Below are 13506 nucleotides of genomic sequence, written 5' to 3'. Positions count from 1 at the left end.
AAAACCTTACAAACATTGGTCAAATTCTTTGCTGGTGTAAATTGGAGCCAATGGACCTGTGCCAATTTATACTAGCAGAGAATTTGGCAGTATATACCATACCCAACACTCCACCCCACCAAACAACAAAACCTACATTAAAAGAACACTTTGTAAGGTTGAATAGTCAAGCACTGAAAAGTTAGAAAATGAAAGAATTGAAGTTGTTTATGCAACGTTAATTCTACACCCTGGTGCCTATGCATAATTACATCATCAGATATTTTTCCATAAGACTGCTGCCACGTTCAGCCCACAGGTTGATGGGTCACAGTGAATAAGGCAGATGTTCAGTATTTCTTATTTCCATATCATCCAGTGTGTGGCCCCATACCTGACATGCTGTTCAACACCAAATGCTGTACTGAATATGGAATTATTTCCTCCTGAGCTTTGTTATGATGCTCATTGCTGGAGTATCTGACTGCCTCGCAAACATTAAATGATTTATCTTCACAATTTCCCCTGTGAGACCGCAAAGCATTTTACAGTTGGAGAACTGAGGCACTGAGAGATTAAGTTTTGCAGCAGTGTCCACTAATTTTGGTTGATTCAGTTATTGGGGATCCCAGCTTGACACGTAAGGCCTAATTTTACAAAAATGTTGAATACCTGCAGTTCCAATGGTCTTGCTTTGGAGCTGTCAATTCAGCACTTCTCAAAAGCAGACCCTGGGTATCCAGAAAAAGAGGAACATACAATTAGAGGCCAGTTCCAAAAATTTTGATCCAAGGTCCACCTTCAGTAAACACTGAAACGTGCTTAGCTCTATGGATGTGAGTAGTCCTACTGCGGACAATGGTTCAGGCCTAAGGCACTTGCCCACTGAAGTGAAAAATCTGGGCCACAGGCTTGTCTATACAGAATTTTTTTTTGTTTACAGCTTTATCTATATTGATATAGTTAAAGTGGCACAGCTCCCCTGTGTGAATACAGTTATGCCAATATAAAGGTGTGTACAGCTTAGTGCTGTAAGGGAAGAGAAATACTGCTAAGGCACCTCTCTGCTGGTATAACTGCATCCACACAAAGGGTTGTGCATAGTTAAATATTTTGGAACAAAAACCACATCCCTAAAACAAAATTGGTAAATCGATACAAAAACTGTGCCTAGAACAGGCCTAAGTGACTAGCTCAACATGTAGCAGTGCCAGGGATAGAATAGAGATCTTGTGGGCCCCCATCTAGTGCTTTATCCACAAGACCACTCTTCCTAGTTCTGCAGTTCTCTGCCTCACTCTCCTTTCAATGTTTATAGCAAATCTTTTGTGGGTTTCAGGGTATGTCTACACAGCAACTAGACACCCACGGCTGGCCTGTGCCAGCTGACTCAGGCTCACGGGATTCAGGCTGCAGGGCTGTTCCTTTGCTGTGCAGACTTCTGGGCTTGGGCTACACCCCAAGCTCTAGGACCCAGCAGGGTGGAAGGGTCCCATAACTCAGGCTCCAGCCCAAGCCTGGAAGTCTACACAGCAATGGAACAGCTGCACAGCCAGAGCCCTGTGAGCCTGAGTTGGCTGGCATGGGCCAGCTGCGAGTGTCTAGTTGCTGTGTAGACATGCCCTTACAGACCACAGCCTCATTCACTGACCCAATCTGGCATGACTTTCAATCACAGTCACTGGAGTACTTTATTAGAATAGATCATATTTCTTTCTTATTTGTCACATTTAAGTCCAATTTCAAAATTGGGGACATTCCCTCAGGCCAGACCAAACTCCTTTAGTGAATTACTCATCACTCTCTCTCTCAGCAACGCCACGAAGGGCTGTTAGACTGAAGTACACCTATCAAAGCATATCTGGGCTTTTGCAAAAACCACATCGAAGTGGGAGATGTCAGGCCCAAGACAGAAATACTGGATATTCATTCAGGACTCAGGATCAGGGAGGATGATAAGTAACTCTCAAAATAATATTCAGCACATTGCAAGATTGGGCTCCCAAAGGTTATAGCCTTTCAGAAATGGAAGATGTAATTATAAATCAGCTGTCCAGACACAGCCATCTGTCACAGTTGCTCTTCATGAGAAATCCAGATGTGCAGTCCAAAAGTGCTGTGTTTTGCTTCTTTGCATTCTACTTTTTATTAATAATTTCTTCCTGAAGCAATGTATATGTTTTTATCCTTGACCTCAACTGACATTATAGAAGTTCAGTTAGCATACCGCCAATTTTTAGCAGGCACGTCCATGATGCCTAATAAACTAACATTTTTTCAAATGTTTTCATACTTTTCATGTTGATCACCTGAATCACAGCATTTTTCAACCAGCAAAAGGATAGTCTATTATTTTGTGCTAAGCTCTTCTCTCTTTTTTTCTCTGCCTCCTCTCCATTCCTTATTTATTCAAGAAATTTTTTTGGTCAATATCTGTCTCTCTGTCCACATGCTGTCTCAGACTGGCCTGCTGCATAAAGCATTCTCTGTGAATTCTCCTTGACTCATAAGTTTTCAGATTTTTGGGTTCAGGCAATTCACGTGCTATTTAAAATGTTCTGTTTTAAATGAGGAAGTCAGAATTAAATTTTTTAAAAGTTCTGATTCGTACTGGGACCCCCTCTGTCCTGACTCAAAGACTGACCCTAGACACACATGGACTTGGTGTTTTGCTCACAGGTGATCCATGCTCCATTCTGATTTGGAGTGCTATTGGACCACTGCCTTCAGAAAGCTTGTGTTCCAAGTTTACATAATTCTGGTCAATTTTTCACTGCCGTATTTTAAAACCAACAAACAAATGAGTTAGTCACAGGGTATGCTGGGAAGGAGACAAACCGCAGGGTACTGTGTAGTGTTAATGCTACTTTTAGATTCCATAGACTTTCTGAAGTATGAAGGCTTCTTAACGTGAAATGGCCAGATTGAAGGACTTTAAAAGTCCTACAAACGAGCTTTGAAACAAGCTTTGGTGCAGTAATAGCAAGCAGGTGGCCCAGATGTGCTAATTAAGACAGATTATATTTGACAGAATTGCTAGTTTATAGATTCAGTGAAGTATAAAAAGCTGACCTCTCACGTGGACTCTGTGGGACGTTCTGCATCTTGGTGGATTCAGTCTGCCTGTTCAGCCGCCCCCCCACAAAGGCAGGCAACGTAGTGAGAGAACAGTAGATAGCCCCACCAAACACTTTAACGTAGGGGAACGTGAATTCAAATTTCACCTCTACTGACTGCTGTTTATATTTCCAGGCACTTTGTAGCCTTTATTAGCGACTAAGACCAAACCTTAGAAGGCAGTGAACTGGCACCTTCCATTTCACAAATAAGTTAACACTGAAGTTGCAGCAGGTCACTTCAGGCAGAGTAGGAATAGAATCCAGAGGTGAAATACTGGCCCCCTTGAAGTCAATGGCAAAATTCTTATGCATTTCAGTGGGGCCAGAATTCCACCCACATCTCTAATATGGCAAAGTCAAGATTATCCACTGAGCCACACGGCCTTTCAGACTGAATGTACCAAATGTGTGTTGGTTAGCCTCTCTCTCTCTAACCAGTAGGCATCACTTCCCTTCTAGAGCCAGAGATTGACTCAGAAGTCTTAATCTCCAATATTCTCTTGCTGTCTAGCAAAAAATTGTGTAATCCACTGGCAAAGTGTGTCACGTCTTCCTCTAGTCACTGGGTCATATAGACTAAAAATAGCAATTACTCCTGTAGTTCAAATGGTGGAGGCCTACGCTGTGGATCTGGAATCCAGTGGTTAAACACTGCTGAAGATGCATTCACAGTGGGATCTACATGGGTTGCATATAATAGATTTTTTCCCATTTTTCTTTTTAAAATAGTTGATTCAGTTCACACAGTGAAAAAAATCCTTTAAAATAGATTTTATAGTTAATTTTTTTCTAGCAATTATGCCACAAAACCCAGGTGTTCCAGAGTCTGGTCATTTGTCACATATTTCAACTGTTGGCATGACACTTTGGCTGCTTTGAAGACCGACAGGTAGGATAAACAGATCCCCATTGCAGGGGCACAAATATTTTCCATTGCTATCAACCCACCCAAAAAGACTGGAATAAAAGGTGGAAATACAGTACACAGCTAGAATTTAAGGGAGAAAACCTTGAGAATGTTGAAATTTTGCAAAAAACAAACCAGAAAGCCAGGAAATTTGAAAATAATGTAAAAACTTCACAAAATAATTAGTTTTGAATACTTTCATAAAACCTAACTCTGTCCTCCTGCTTCCCACACCTCCCTGGCCACAAAATCCTCTTTCTGATTCAGCCGTAGCATTAATACACTATGAAGAAGTGATTTAAAATTTTTTTTTTAAATGGCAACGTGCTTGCTTCTCGAAAACACAGGATACTGTTTGGTGACCTCTTACAACTAGCTGCCACAATGTACCTCTATCTGTGGAAAACCACCAACCCAGCCAGCTTGAGTCTACGTCTGCAGACATTTTAAACCCTGTCCCAGTATATAGGGCTGGCTCACATTTAAGATTGCGAATAGCAAGATAGGAGAATTAATGGTTGTAAAGGGCTTTGCGATCCTTGGATGAAAGGTGCTATTTAAAAACAAGGAAATAACTATAATAATATCCAAGACTGACATCAATTTAATTATCTTATGCCAGTTTTACAGACAGGAGCTGATGCACATTTTCAGTTATTTCTGTGTAATTTAACATAAATCAATAAAATAATTTGACTTCTGTGGACACAGGGAAAAGTTAGTTTTAAATTAGTTAAAAGTCACTACTAGCATGGACAATTTTTTTAAATGGGCCAGATCCTCATCTGATGTAAATTGGCATAGGTATGATCCCATAATTTTTTATTTTTTTTTTAACTCTACAGCTTCCAAAATCATGCACTGATGTGGAGCTACACTGATTTACATCAACTGAAAATCCACCGCAAAATGCTTGCTAAAGGTATCTTGTGTCCCCACTGGTAATCTGTGGCTATTGTAGGTCTTCCAAATGCAGGCTGTTACCGAAACTTGTACTAGCATGAACAAGCATCTAGCTTGACATGCTTAGTATGACCCTGGAAAAAAAGCTGTTGGTAATAATTGGTATAGGGCATTATAGCAAGAGTGGTTTTGGTAATCTGGTGGAGATCTGGAACAGCTAGGCCACTCAAAAGGGGAGGTTCAAGCTTTCAGGGTCTAAGGCTGAGAGTAGCTGGTATATAATACAGGGTTAAAGGCCTCTAGTCAAGTTGCAACAGAGTTAGGCTTGTGTTTTTATGGCAGTGGGCTGTGTAACTGCATGTTCCTATTCTCCTAATACCATACTATTGTAATTAGAAGTGTTAATACATAGTATTAGATTCCCCTTGAGCTAGGTTAAAAAGAGTCTCATCTCTAAGAATACCTCAGTAGTGTGTTGACAGTTGGTGCTTGTGACCCAGGTCACTCCTGAGCTCAGGACAAACCACTACCAAGACCTTGGTCAGGTTTAACAAAACAAAAATGGTTTATTTGGTTGTTGCCCTGCTCAGGCACAGCACTACCAGCCCCAGTCTCACCCAGTAACAACAAGTAAGGAATGAGTAACAATAGTCTCACATCTGACCTTCCTTCCCACAAGGAGGCTGAGGCAGGCAGCAGTCTCTCAAGAAGTTCCTGTTTCCAGCCCAGTATCTCTCACATACTGAGAACTACTCTTCTTCCCACTCAGCCCCCAGCTGAGCTGTGTTCTCCTCTATTAACCATTCCTCCCAAGACTGACACCTACTGCAGTATAGTGCAGTGGGGCTGATTAAGCCCACAGCAACTCATTAAAGCTCTCCTGATCAGTGTGGGGTTTGCATACCCCATTAAAGGGTTTAATACATACTGTTTGATTTGGAAGACAATGCCAAAATTGCTGTAAGGTTTTTCTGAAGTACAATGTGAATGTGTCCATAAAACTGTCCTTCCCCTGTTTCCACACATTCACATAGGCATACAACAGGATCTGAGACAGCAATATGAATTACAAAATACGGACACTGTTACACCTGGAACAGTTGTATAAAATAATTTAGTGTGAGTGAAAGCCTTGAGCCTCATGCCACAAAATCACAGCTGAGCAAAGCATTCCCACTGAAGCTCAAACCCATTCAAACATAGCCTGGATATGAGGTTTAAAATACTCTGTTCACACAGTTCATGAGCTCCTCAGTCTTCTCCCCTGTTCACAGAAAGGAGGAATGGCTGGTGGGCTGCACCTGGAACACTGTTAAGTTAAATAAGGCATTTTCCAAGGCTTGAGATTGTTAACCATACCAGACTGGCACAACTCTACCCAAATTGCACGAGTGGTGGTGTTATCAAAGAAATCATACATGTTGCCCTGTACTAGTGCTTTAGTATTAATAGAGCTAGTATAATCCTTTGCACTTTCATAATAATACTCTATATTTTATGTAGTGATTCAGTCATAGAACTCTAAGGATAGCTCTACACTGCAGCTGGGGATGAGCCTCCCAGCCTGGATAGACAGATTTGCACTAGCAAGGCCTGAGCTAGTGTGCTAAAAATAACAGTGTGTTCATTGCAGTTCAGGCTCTTAAGTCCACCTGACCCCTTAGGCTTAAGAGCCTGCACTACAACATCCACTGCTATTTTTAGCAGGCTAGCTTGAACTCCACTACTGTGAGTCTGTCTACGCAGACTGGGAAGCTCATTCCCAGCTGTAATGGACATAGGTAACAACTTTTAGTTTTCCTCCCGGGTGCTCTGCCCCAAGGCCCTGCCTCCACTCCACCCCTTCCTCCTAGGCCCCTCTTGCTCCTCCTCTTCCTGGCCCCACTCCACCCTCTTCCCCTGAGGCCTTGCCCTCGCTCCACCTCTTCCCGCCCCCACTCCACCCCCTCCCCGAGGCCCCACTACTCGCTGCTCTCTGCCCTCCCCCAAGTCCCTCCCTGAGCCGCCAAACACCTGTTTGGCTGCGGCCGCCGATCAGTTGTTTGACAGCATTGCTGAACAGCTGTGGCTGGTGGGCACCCACTATTTTTTTCCCATGGGTGCTCCCAGCACCTGTAGTAGTGGAGACATACTTTAAATGTTTTACTATGGGGCATCGAAGTTATCTTTCCCAAACTGTGGGATAAGTGTCTCGATCAATGGTCACACAATGAGTCAGTGTCTCTTGACTCCCAGCCCTGTGCTTAACTCACCAGTCTTTAGCTGCGATATACACTTCTTCCTTAGAGATAAATGACTGGGAAATATTAGGGAAGCTAGAATTTTTTATACTTGTACATCTCAGATTAAGGAAAAACTTGAATGCATATTTAAAAACTGCTATATTTAATTAATTCTCCAAAGTGAAGTGATCCCAACACAGAAAATAGGAGGAGGAGACAAACTGAGAAAGAAGTACACCGAAAAGAACTTCAGACTCAAGCTATGTAGTTGGCTTGAGAACCAGCTAAATGGAGAACAACTTCACAGGTTTGTACAGTGCCTAGAACAATGGGGTCCAAGTCCATGACTGGGGCTCCTAGGCACTATGATAATAATGATGAATAAGGAAGAGACTTCAAATACTATTTACCAGGACAAAAGATAGGCGTGGCATAAGTCAGTGTCCTGAGCATTCTGTTTTAAGTTTCACTATATCTGGTAGGTTCTCATTAGCCTTCTGCTTTGTACACAGATAATATTGTGTTCATCAATCTGGGCATCACACCACTTTTATACTGTCACTTTCAATTACTGTACGTCTGCTCTGTTCTTGCCTTTCTTCAGTCTCTTACAGGCACCGACTTATGTACTCCACCTTTATAGAACTGCTATTTTCTTCTCCCTCCTTGGATTTCGAGACGCAGAAGTCCTGCCGGCAGCCCCACCGATATCTATTGATCTACGGAGGTTGAATCCAAGACAAAAAGCTGGTTAGAGCAGCAGAGCGATTTTCATCTTGAGAAATCAAAAGCAAGAAAAAGCAGCACAATTTTAAAAAATGTGATTAGTAACTACAGTCCCATGATTTTCAAAGTGGGGAGCCAATGTTTTAGCAACCCTTCTCTCATTACAAAAATACTGAGATGCACACATTAAGCTTCGCCTTGTAAGGCAAAGAATTCTCACCAGTGGAGCTGGAAAGAAACGTCATATTGGTGTGTTAATTTCTGCACTGCTTCCTACGCTCTGCTTCTCTCTCTTTTTCCTTAGACCTGGTCTACACTAGAAAATTAAGTTGGCTTAACTGTGTCACTAAGGGATGTGAAAAACCCACACCCCTGAGCAGCGGTGGCGGAGTCGTCCCAAAAGTGGGGGGCCAGGAGCCCCTTGCCCCCTCCGTGGCTCTGCCCCTTCTGCCGAGGCCTTGCCCCTTCCACCCGAGGCCCCACCCCTGGCTGAGCTGGAAGCCGGAGCAGCCCGGGAGCTGCAGAACAGCTCCCAGCCCTAGCCCATGTCTCCGCTCCCCCCCAGATGCCTGCATGGCTCTTCCTGACCCGGCTCTGGCCGGGGGATGGGGCCTCAGAGCCACAGCCCAGCCATGGTAAGAGCCATGTGGCCAGGCAGCTGCGGGGAGCTGGGGGGCAGGGACATGGGCCGGGGCTGCTCTTGCCCCCCCGGGCAGCTGGAGGATCCGTGGTATGGCGTGGTGCCCCACGTGGCCTGGGCTCCCTGGCCAGGATCCAGCTGCCAGCCTGGCTGGGGGGCGGATCCTCAGGGGAAAGAGGAGGCCTGTGGTGAAAAGTGGACGTGCCAGGCCCATCCACTTTCAAAAAGTGGGAGGCCATGGTCCCCTGGCCCCCCTAGTTCCAGCGCCCTTGGCAGCATAGTTAAACTGACCTAACCCAGTGTAGGCAGTGCTAGGTCAACAGATGAATTCTGCCAACCTAGCTACCCCCTTTCAGGGAGGTGGAGTACCTACACTGATGGGAGAACCCCTCCCATTGGCATAGGCATTGTTTACATTGAAGTAGTACAGAGACGCAGCTGCAGTGGTGCCTCTGTGCTGCAGTAGCATTTCCAGGGCAGACAGGCCTCTAGTTAATTCTCAAACATTTTTATTCCCTGCAATTGTTTTTTTTTCCCCAGACTTTATTTCTTCATTGCTTGATGTGCACAGTAGATTCCAGTTATCGCTATAGCCTGCAGGCAGAGAAAAAGGGGATGTCAACAGTTGTCTATTATCTTGTTTTGCTGTACATTGGTAGTACAATTCTCCAGAACTAGGGAGGTACTATCTTTTATGCATGTTTTATTTTTCCTGTAGATTGTTTTCAGATATATGTTTCCTCTAGAAAAAAATGAAACTCATGGCTATTCTTTCATCAACTTTTACAGAAGTCACAAGTGAGTAATGGTGAAAAAGAGAAATCAAAGAAATACAGTAAAACCCCCAGACATGTGTAACCCTTCTCCCAGGTGCCACAAGGGTTGGCTTCAGCCTGTTATTTCTAAAATAAATAATCCCATGGCTCGAACCCCCACCTACTGCCTTGCTCTCATTTCTGGCTCTGGGAAATTAAAATAAAACCTCCCTGGTTACCTTTGAAGGTGGTTGTTCTCCACTTGCAAGCACTTAAGAGTCCTTTGGGGGGCATGGATACACAAATATCTTCTTTATTTTGGGGGGAAAGAGAAAAACAGTCAAAGAAACATGAAAAAAACAGTATATATTTGCAAAGAAGAACCCGAACAACCCAAATCAGTGTGTCAGAAGTTTGGTCCACTCGATAGTCCCAAATCATAAACATCCAGCTTAAGCAGGTTCAGAACTCTATCTCACCACACACCCCACCCACATAAAACTCCACTCACTGGTTAAGCTAGTTTCAATGGCAGTCAAGAGGATCCCAGGGGTGGCTCTCCTCCACTGGTCTGTTCAATCTGGTCCCACTCCAATGTGCAGCTACCTGTCTAGTTCTCTGGTTTCATCTGCTTCCACCAACTAGATGGGCCAGGGTCCTGTGAAGTCAACTCAGCACTGCCACTGATCCAGCCGGGCCTCACTATGGAGTCAGTTCCCTTCCTTTGTCACTGTTGGCCCACTGGTCCTTGCTGGAAAGTTTAGCTCCTCTTCTGCTGCACATGTCCAGTCTGCAGAGTCCTTCACACATGGCACAGAATTTCCAGGTGAGGAACCCACAGTCAGACAGGAGCCTTGAGCTGAGTCCCTGCTCCCTGGAATAGAGTTCCCCATCCAACAGACAAAGCCCTCTCCCCTCCTCTGTGCTTCTCAGCCAAGCTTCATTACCGAACCAAGTCATTACTCAAAGTCGGGGTAAGCCCTTGACCTGCCCAGTTCCTGTGCCTTCTCATGAGCACAGTAATGATATTATCTCATTTGCTTATCAAAGCATAAATAAATTCCAGCCAAACAACACAACTTACTAGGTGGACTTATGGATAAACAACATAATGGATGTAAATGAAGCTGTCCAGAGCTGGCTTTTCCCCTTCTCCCCAATAGAGGGGCCAGTGAGCTCTATCACTCTAGGTCTTCTAGCCCTGGGGCTCACACATATCACCGTCACAGGCAGTATTTGGTACCCCGATAACGTTATTGTATAGCACAAATACACATACTACTGTTTGTGATCTGATAGTAGAGCACAGCTCTGTACACCTGAATTATCATACTGGAGCCAACCTTCACAGACCCAATATAACTATATCAAAGCATTTTTGCTCTTTTTTCTGCTTGGGAAAGAAAAAACGTCAACACTCCTGGAGGAATTATAACTTTTGCTGAGAGAACACTAGTCTGATCCTTTGTTGCCACCCTTTGAAATCCTAAGGTTTAATTTGGTGAGTCTCAAGGATCTCGGTTAAATTGATTTTTTCTTTTTAATAACACATCCACTTGTCTACATCTCAAAACAGCAATGGCATGAACATTTCTTTTTTATAAGTTTTACAAGTTTTCTGCCCCCAAAGACGCATGTAGGCCATTTCTTACAGAGAGTGCTTTGACTGGGCAGTTTTATCTGAGGGAAACAAGGATGTTCTCTGAGTTATTTTCTGTTGATTTAGTTTTTGTTGATTGGTGGTTTAAACTGACTATATACTGGTCAGTGATAAACTAGGTTTCAAAACCTCCCTCTTCATCCTGCCAGCATCACGGATATTCCAGACTTCACCCTGGGTTTCCCTCTTGCCACCTAAACTATATGGGAGAAGAAATGAACTGACCCTCTTAGTCCAATTCTCTCAAACCACAGATCCTAAATTATATATAATGCTCTCCCAACAATGTCACCTGCCAAAATCAGACTTCTATAATCTTCTCCAAGCACAACACTACCTCATTAGAATACCTGTCTGGAAAGGTGTATGCTAACCCATGGCTCTATTCAAAGAGCAGCAGGAGACGGCAAAAATTATAGGAGAAATTGCCATATTCCATACCACAGTGAAATATGTATTTCATATTCTATCTAAAGGCCAATTAGTTCAGTGGATAAAGCACTGGACTTGGAGCCAAAAGAAATGGGCTCTATTCCCAGCTTTACTATTGACTTGCAGTTGGACATAGGTCAAGCAGCCTCTCTCTCCAATTTTTCCCATCGGTAATGAAGCTTGGAAAGTGCTCTGAAATCTATGAATGAAAAGATGGTACATTTTTGTGTTATTTTCTCAATGTTCTGAGTCAGACAGCACTGCCATGGGTCACCAGACTGGCTCACATCAGAAAGCCCTTCAGTTGCTCTTTGGCTGAACACTATACAAGAAACACTATACAAGAAACACAAGATAAGATACAGATCACAACACAGAAAATCCTGGGATCTGTTTGAGGAGCTGTAGGCTCCAGCAGATGGGCCACTCACAACCAGCAGGAAAAACAGACTGTCTCTGGCTAAAGCCATGCTGCATTATTCTCATGAGGATGTTAGTCTCCTGCCTGCATATACATGTTTGTGTAACAATTTTTATCACATTCCTTCACTGAGAATCAAAACTGCTCTGTACAGAGAGCCAGCACAAGATCTATCGTATATACCACCTAACTTTGACTGAAACCCTGCATGTTTACCTCTTCCCTTACTAGAACTATGAACAGTATAATGATGAGGAGTCTGGTGGCACCAAATACCTACATATATGTTTTCTGGGCATAATAGTACTGCTCTAAATTCTTTCCTGTGTCCTTCTCCATAGATATGAATACCACTCTAGAAATAGGCATGCATGATGAAATGTATGTACTAGTAATACTTGCCTGTGAATCTATCTGTGCACCCAAAACAATCACTTAAAGAAAGCAATATTACAAATCTCTTTAAGGTGACAGAAGTTCATGGGCATTATAGGAGAGGTTGGGGAGGATGTCCACTGTGTCATTTAAAGTCCATCTAACTCAAATCTCAAAGCAAACATGTAGGTGTTGGTGCTTTTCTAACCTCTGCCAGCCCAGCTGCATAGCTCAATTAAAAAACCCCACCAGGAAACAAGTACTGAAGCATCTGCCCATCCTTAGTCAACATCCAGAATTCCCTTCCACTTGAGAGCAAATTAGAAGTAGATACTGTTTTAACTATTTCAAAGCATATATGGTCAAAGCTGGTTAATCTGAATCCATTAGGAAAATTCCATGTGTACTAGATTTATAACAAAAATCAGATGAACAATTATACTGCTCCATGATGGATTCAATTGTGCTATCACAGATAAATATCAGGTTCCCCAAATGTGAGGGAGTGGCAAATATCTAGAATACAGAGAACATTTAAAAAAAAAAAAAAAGAATACCACCTGCATGAATTAAATTTACTGCAGTGCTTTCAGCATTCCCCAAAGTAAGTATACGCAAAATAGCACAATGAGTACAATAAGTGTCATTTTACTGATCTCTGTTTCATATAAAGTATGTCTATATTGTATTAAGATCATCAGCAAATGACTGTGCATTTTAAAAATGGGAGAATAATTGTGTAAGTAACGCAGAGTATTCTGTTTGCACAATTCCAGTCTGAAAATGTTTTAATGCAGATGATGTTCCACCAGGGGGCTCTGTTTACACATGATATGAACATCTGACTTTCAGCAGAGCTTCTGTTTCCTCTTTAAATATTTTCACCAAGTTAAAGAAAAACTACGTGGTTTAAGTAAGCAATAATGTATTACAGCGTGTAGGTATACTGAACATGTGCTCATCGGCGATAGGTAATTAGCTACATGCCATCAATCTCAGAAGTATAGGCATACAGCATACAACTACTGACCTATTTTCTTGGTCAGTGAAGAAGCATCATGAGGATAACTCTTCATTATGTGCAAAATTCTGCCCAAACTTACACTGCTTTGAATTCAATGGGAGTTTCTCCCTTGACTTCAAAGGGAGTTAGATTAGGACCTGAGGGTCATTTGAAGAGGCTGCCGATATCACCACAGAGCCAGGCAATTTTTGACAGGAAATGACTTTTTAAAAGGCTGGTCTTTCCTATGAGTAGAGCCCTCTACTATCTTTTGGGACTTACATGGCTCCAAAGGTCTAGTGAATTTTTTTTATTATTATTATTTTTTTTACAGGCTTTCACCCACAATGATAAATGTTCTCTA

This window comes from Chelonia mydas, chromosome 9 (assembly GCF_015237465.2).
Source record: "Chelonia mydas isolate rCheMyd1 chromosome 9, rCheMyd1.pri.v2, whole genome shotgun sequence".
NCBI lineage: Eukaryota > Metazoa > Chordata > Testudines > Cheloniidae > Chelonia > Chelonia mydas.
This window is presented reverse-complemented; position numbering follows the sequence as displayed.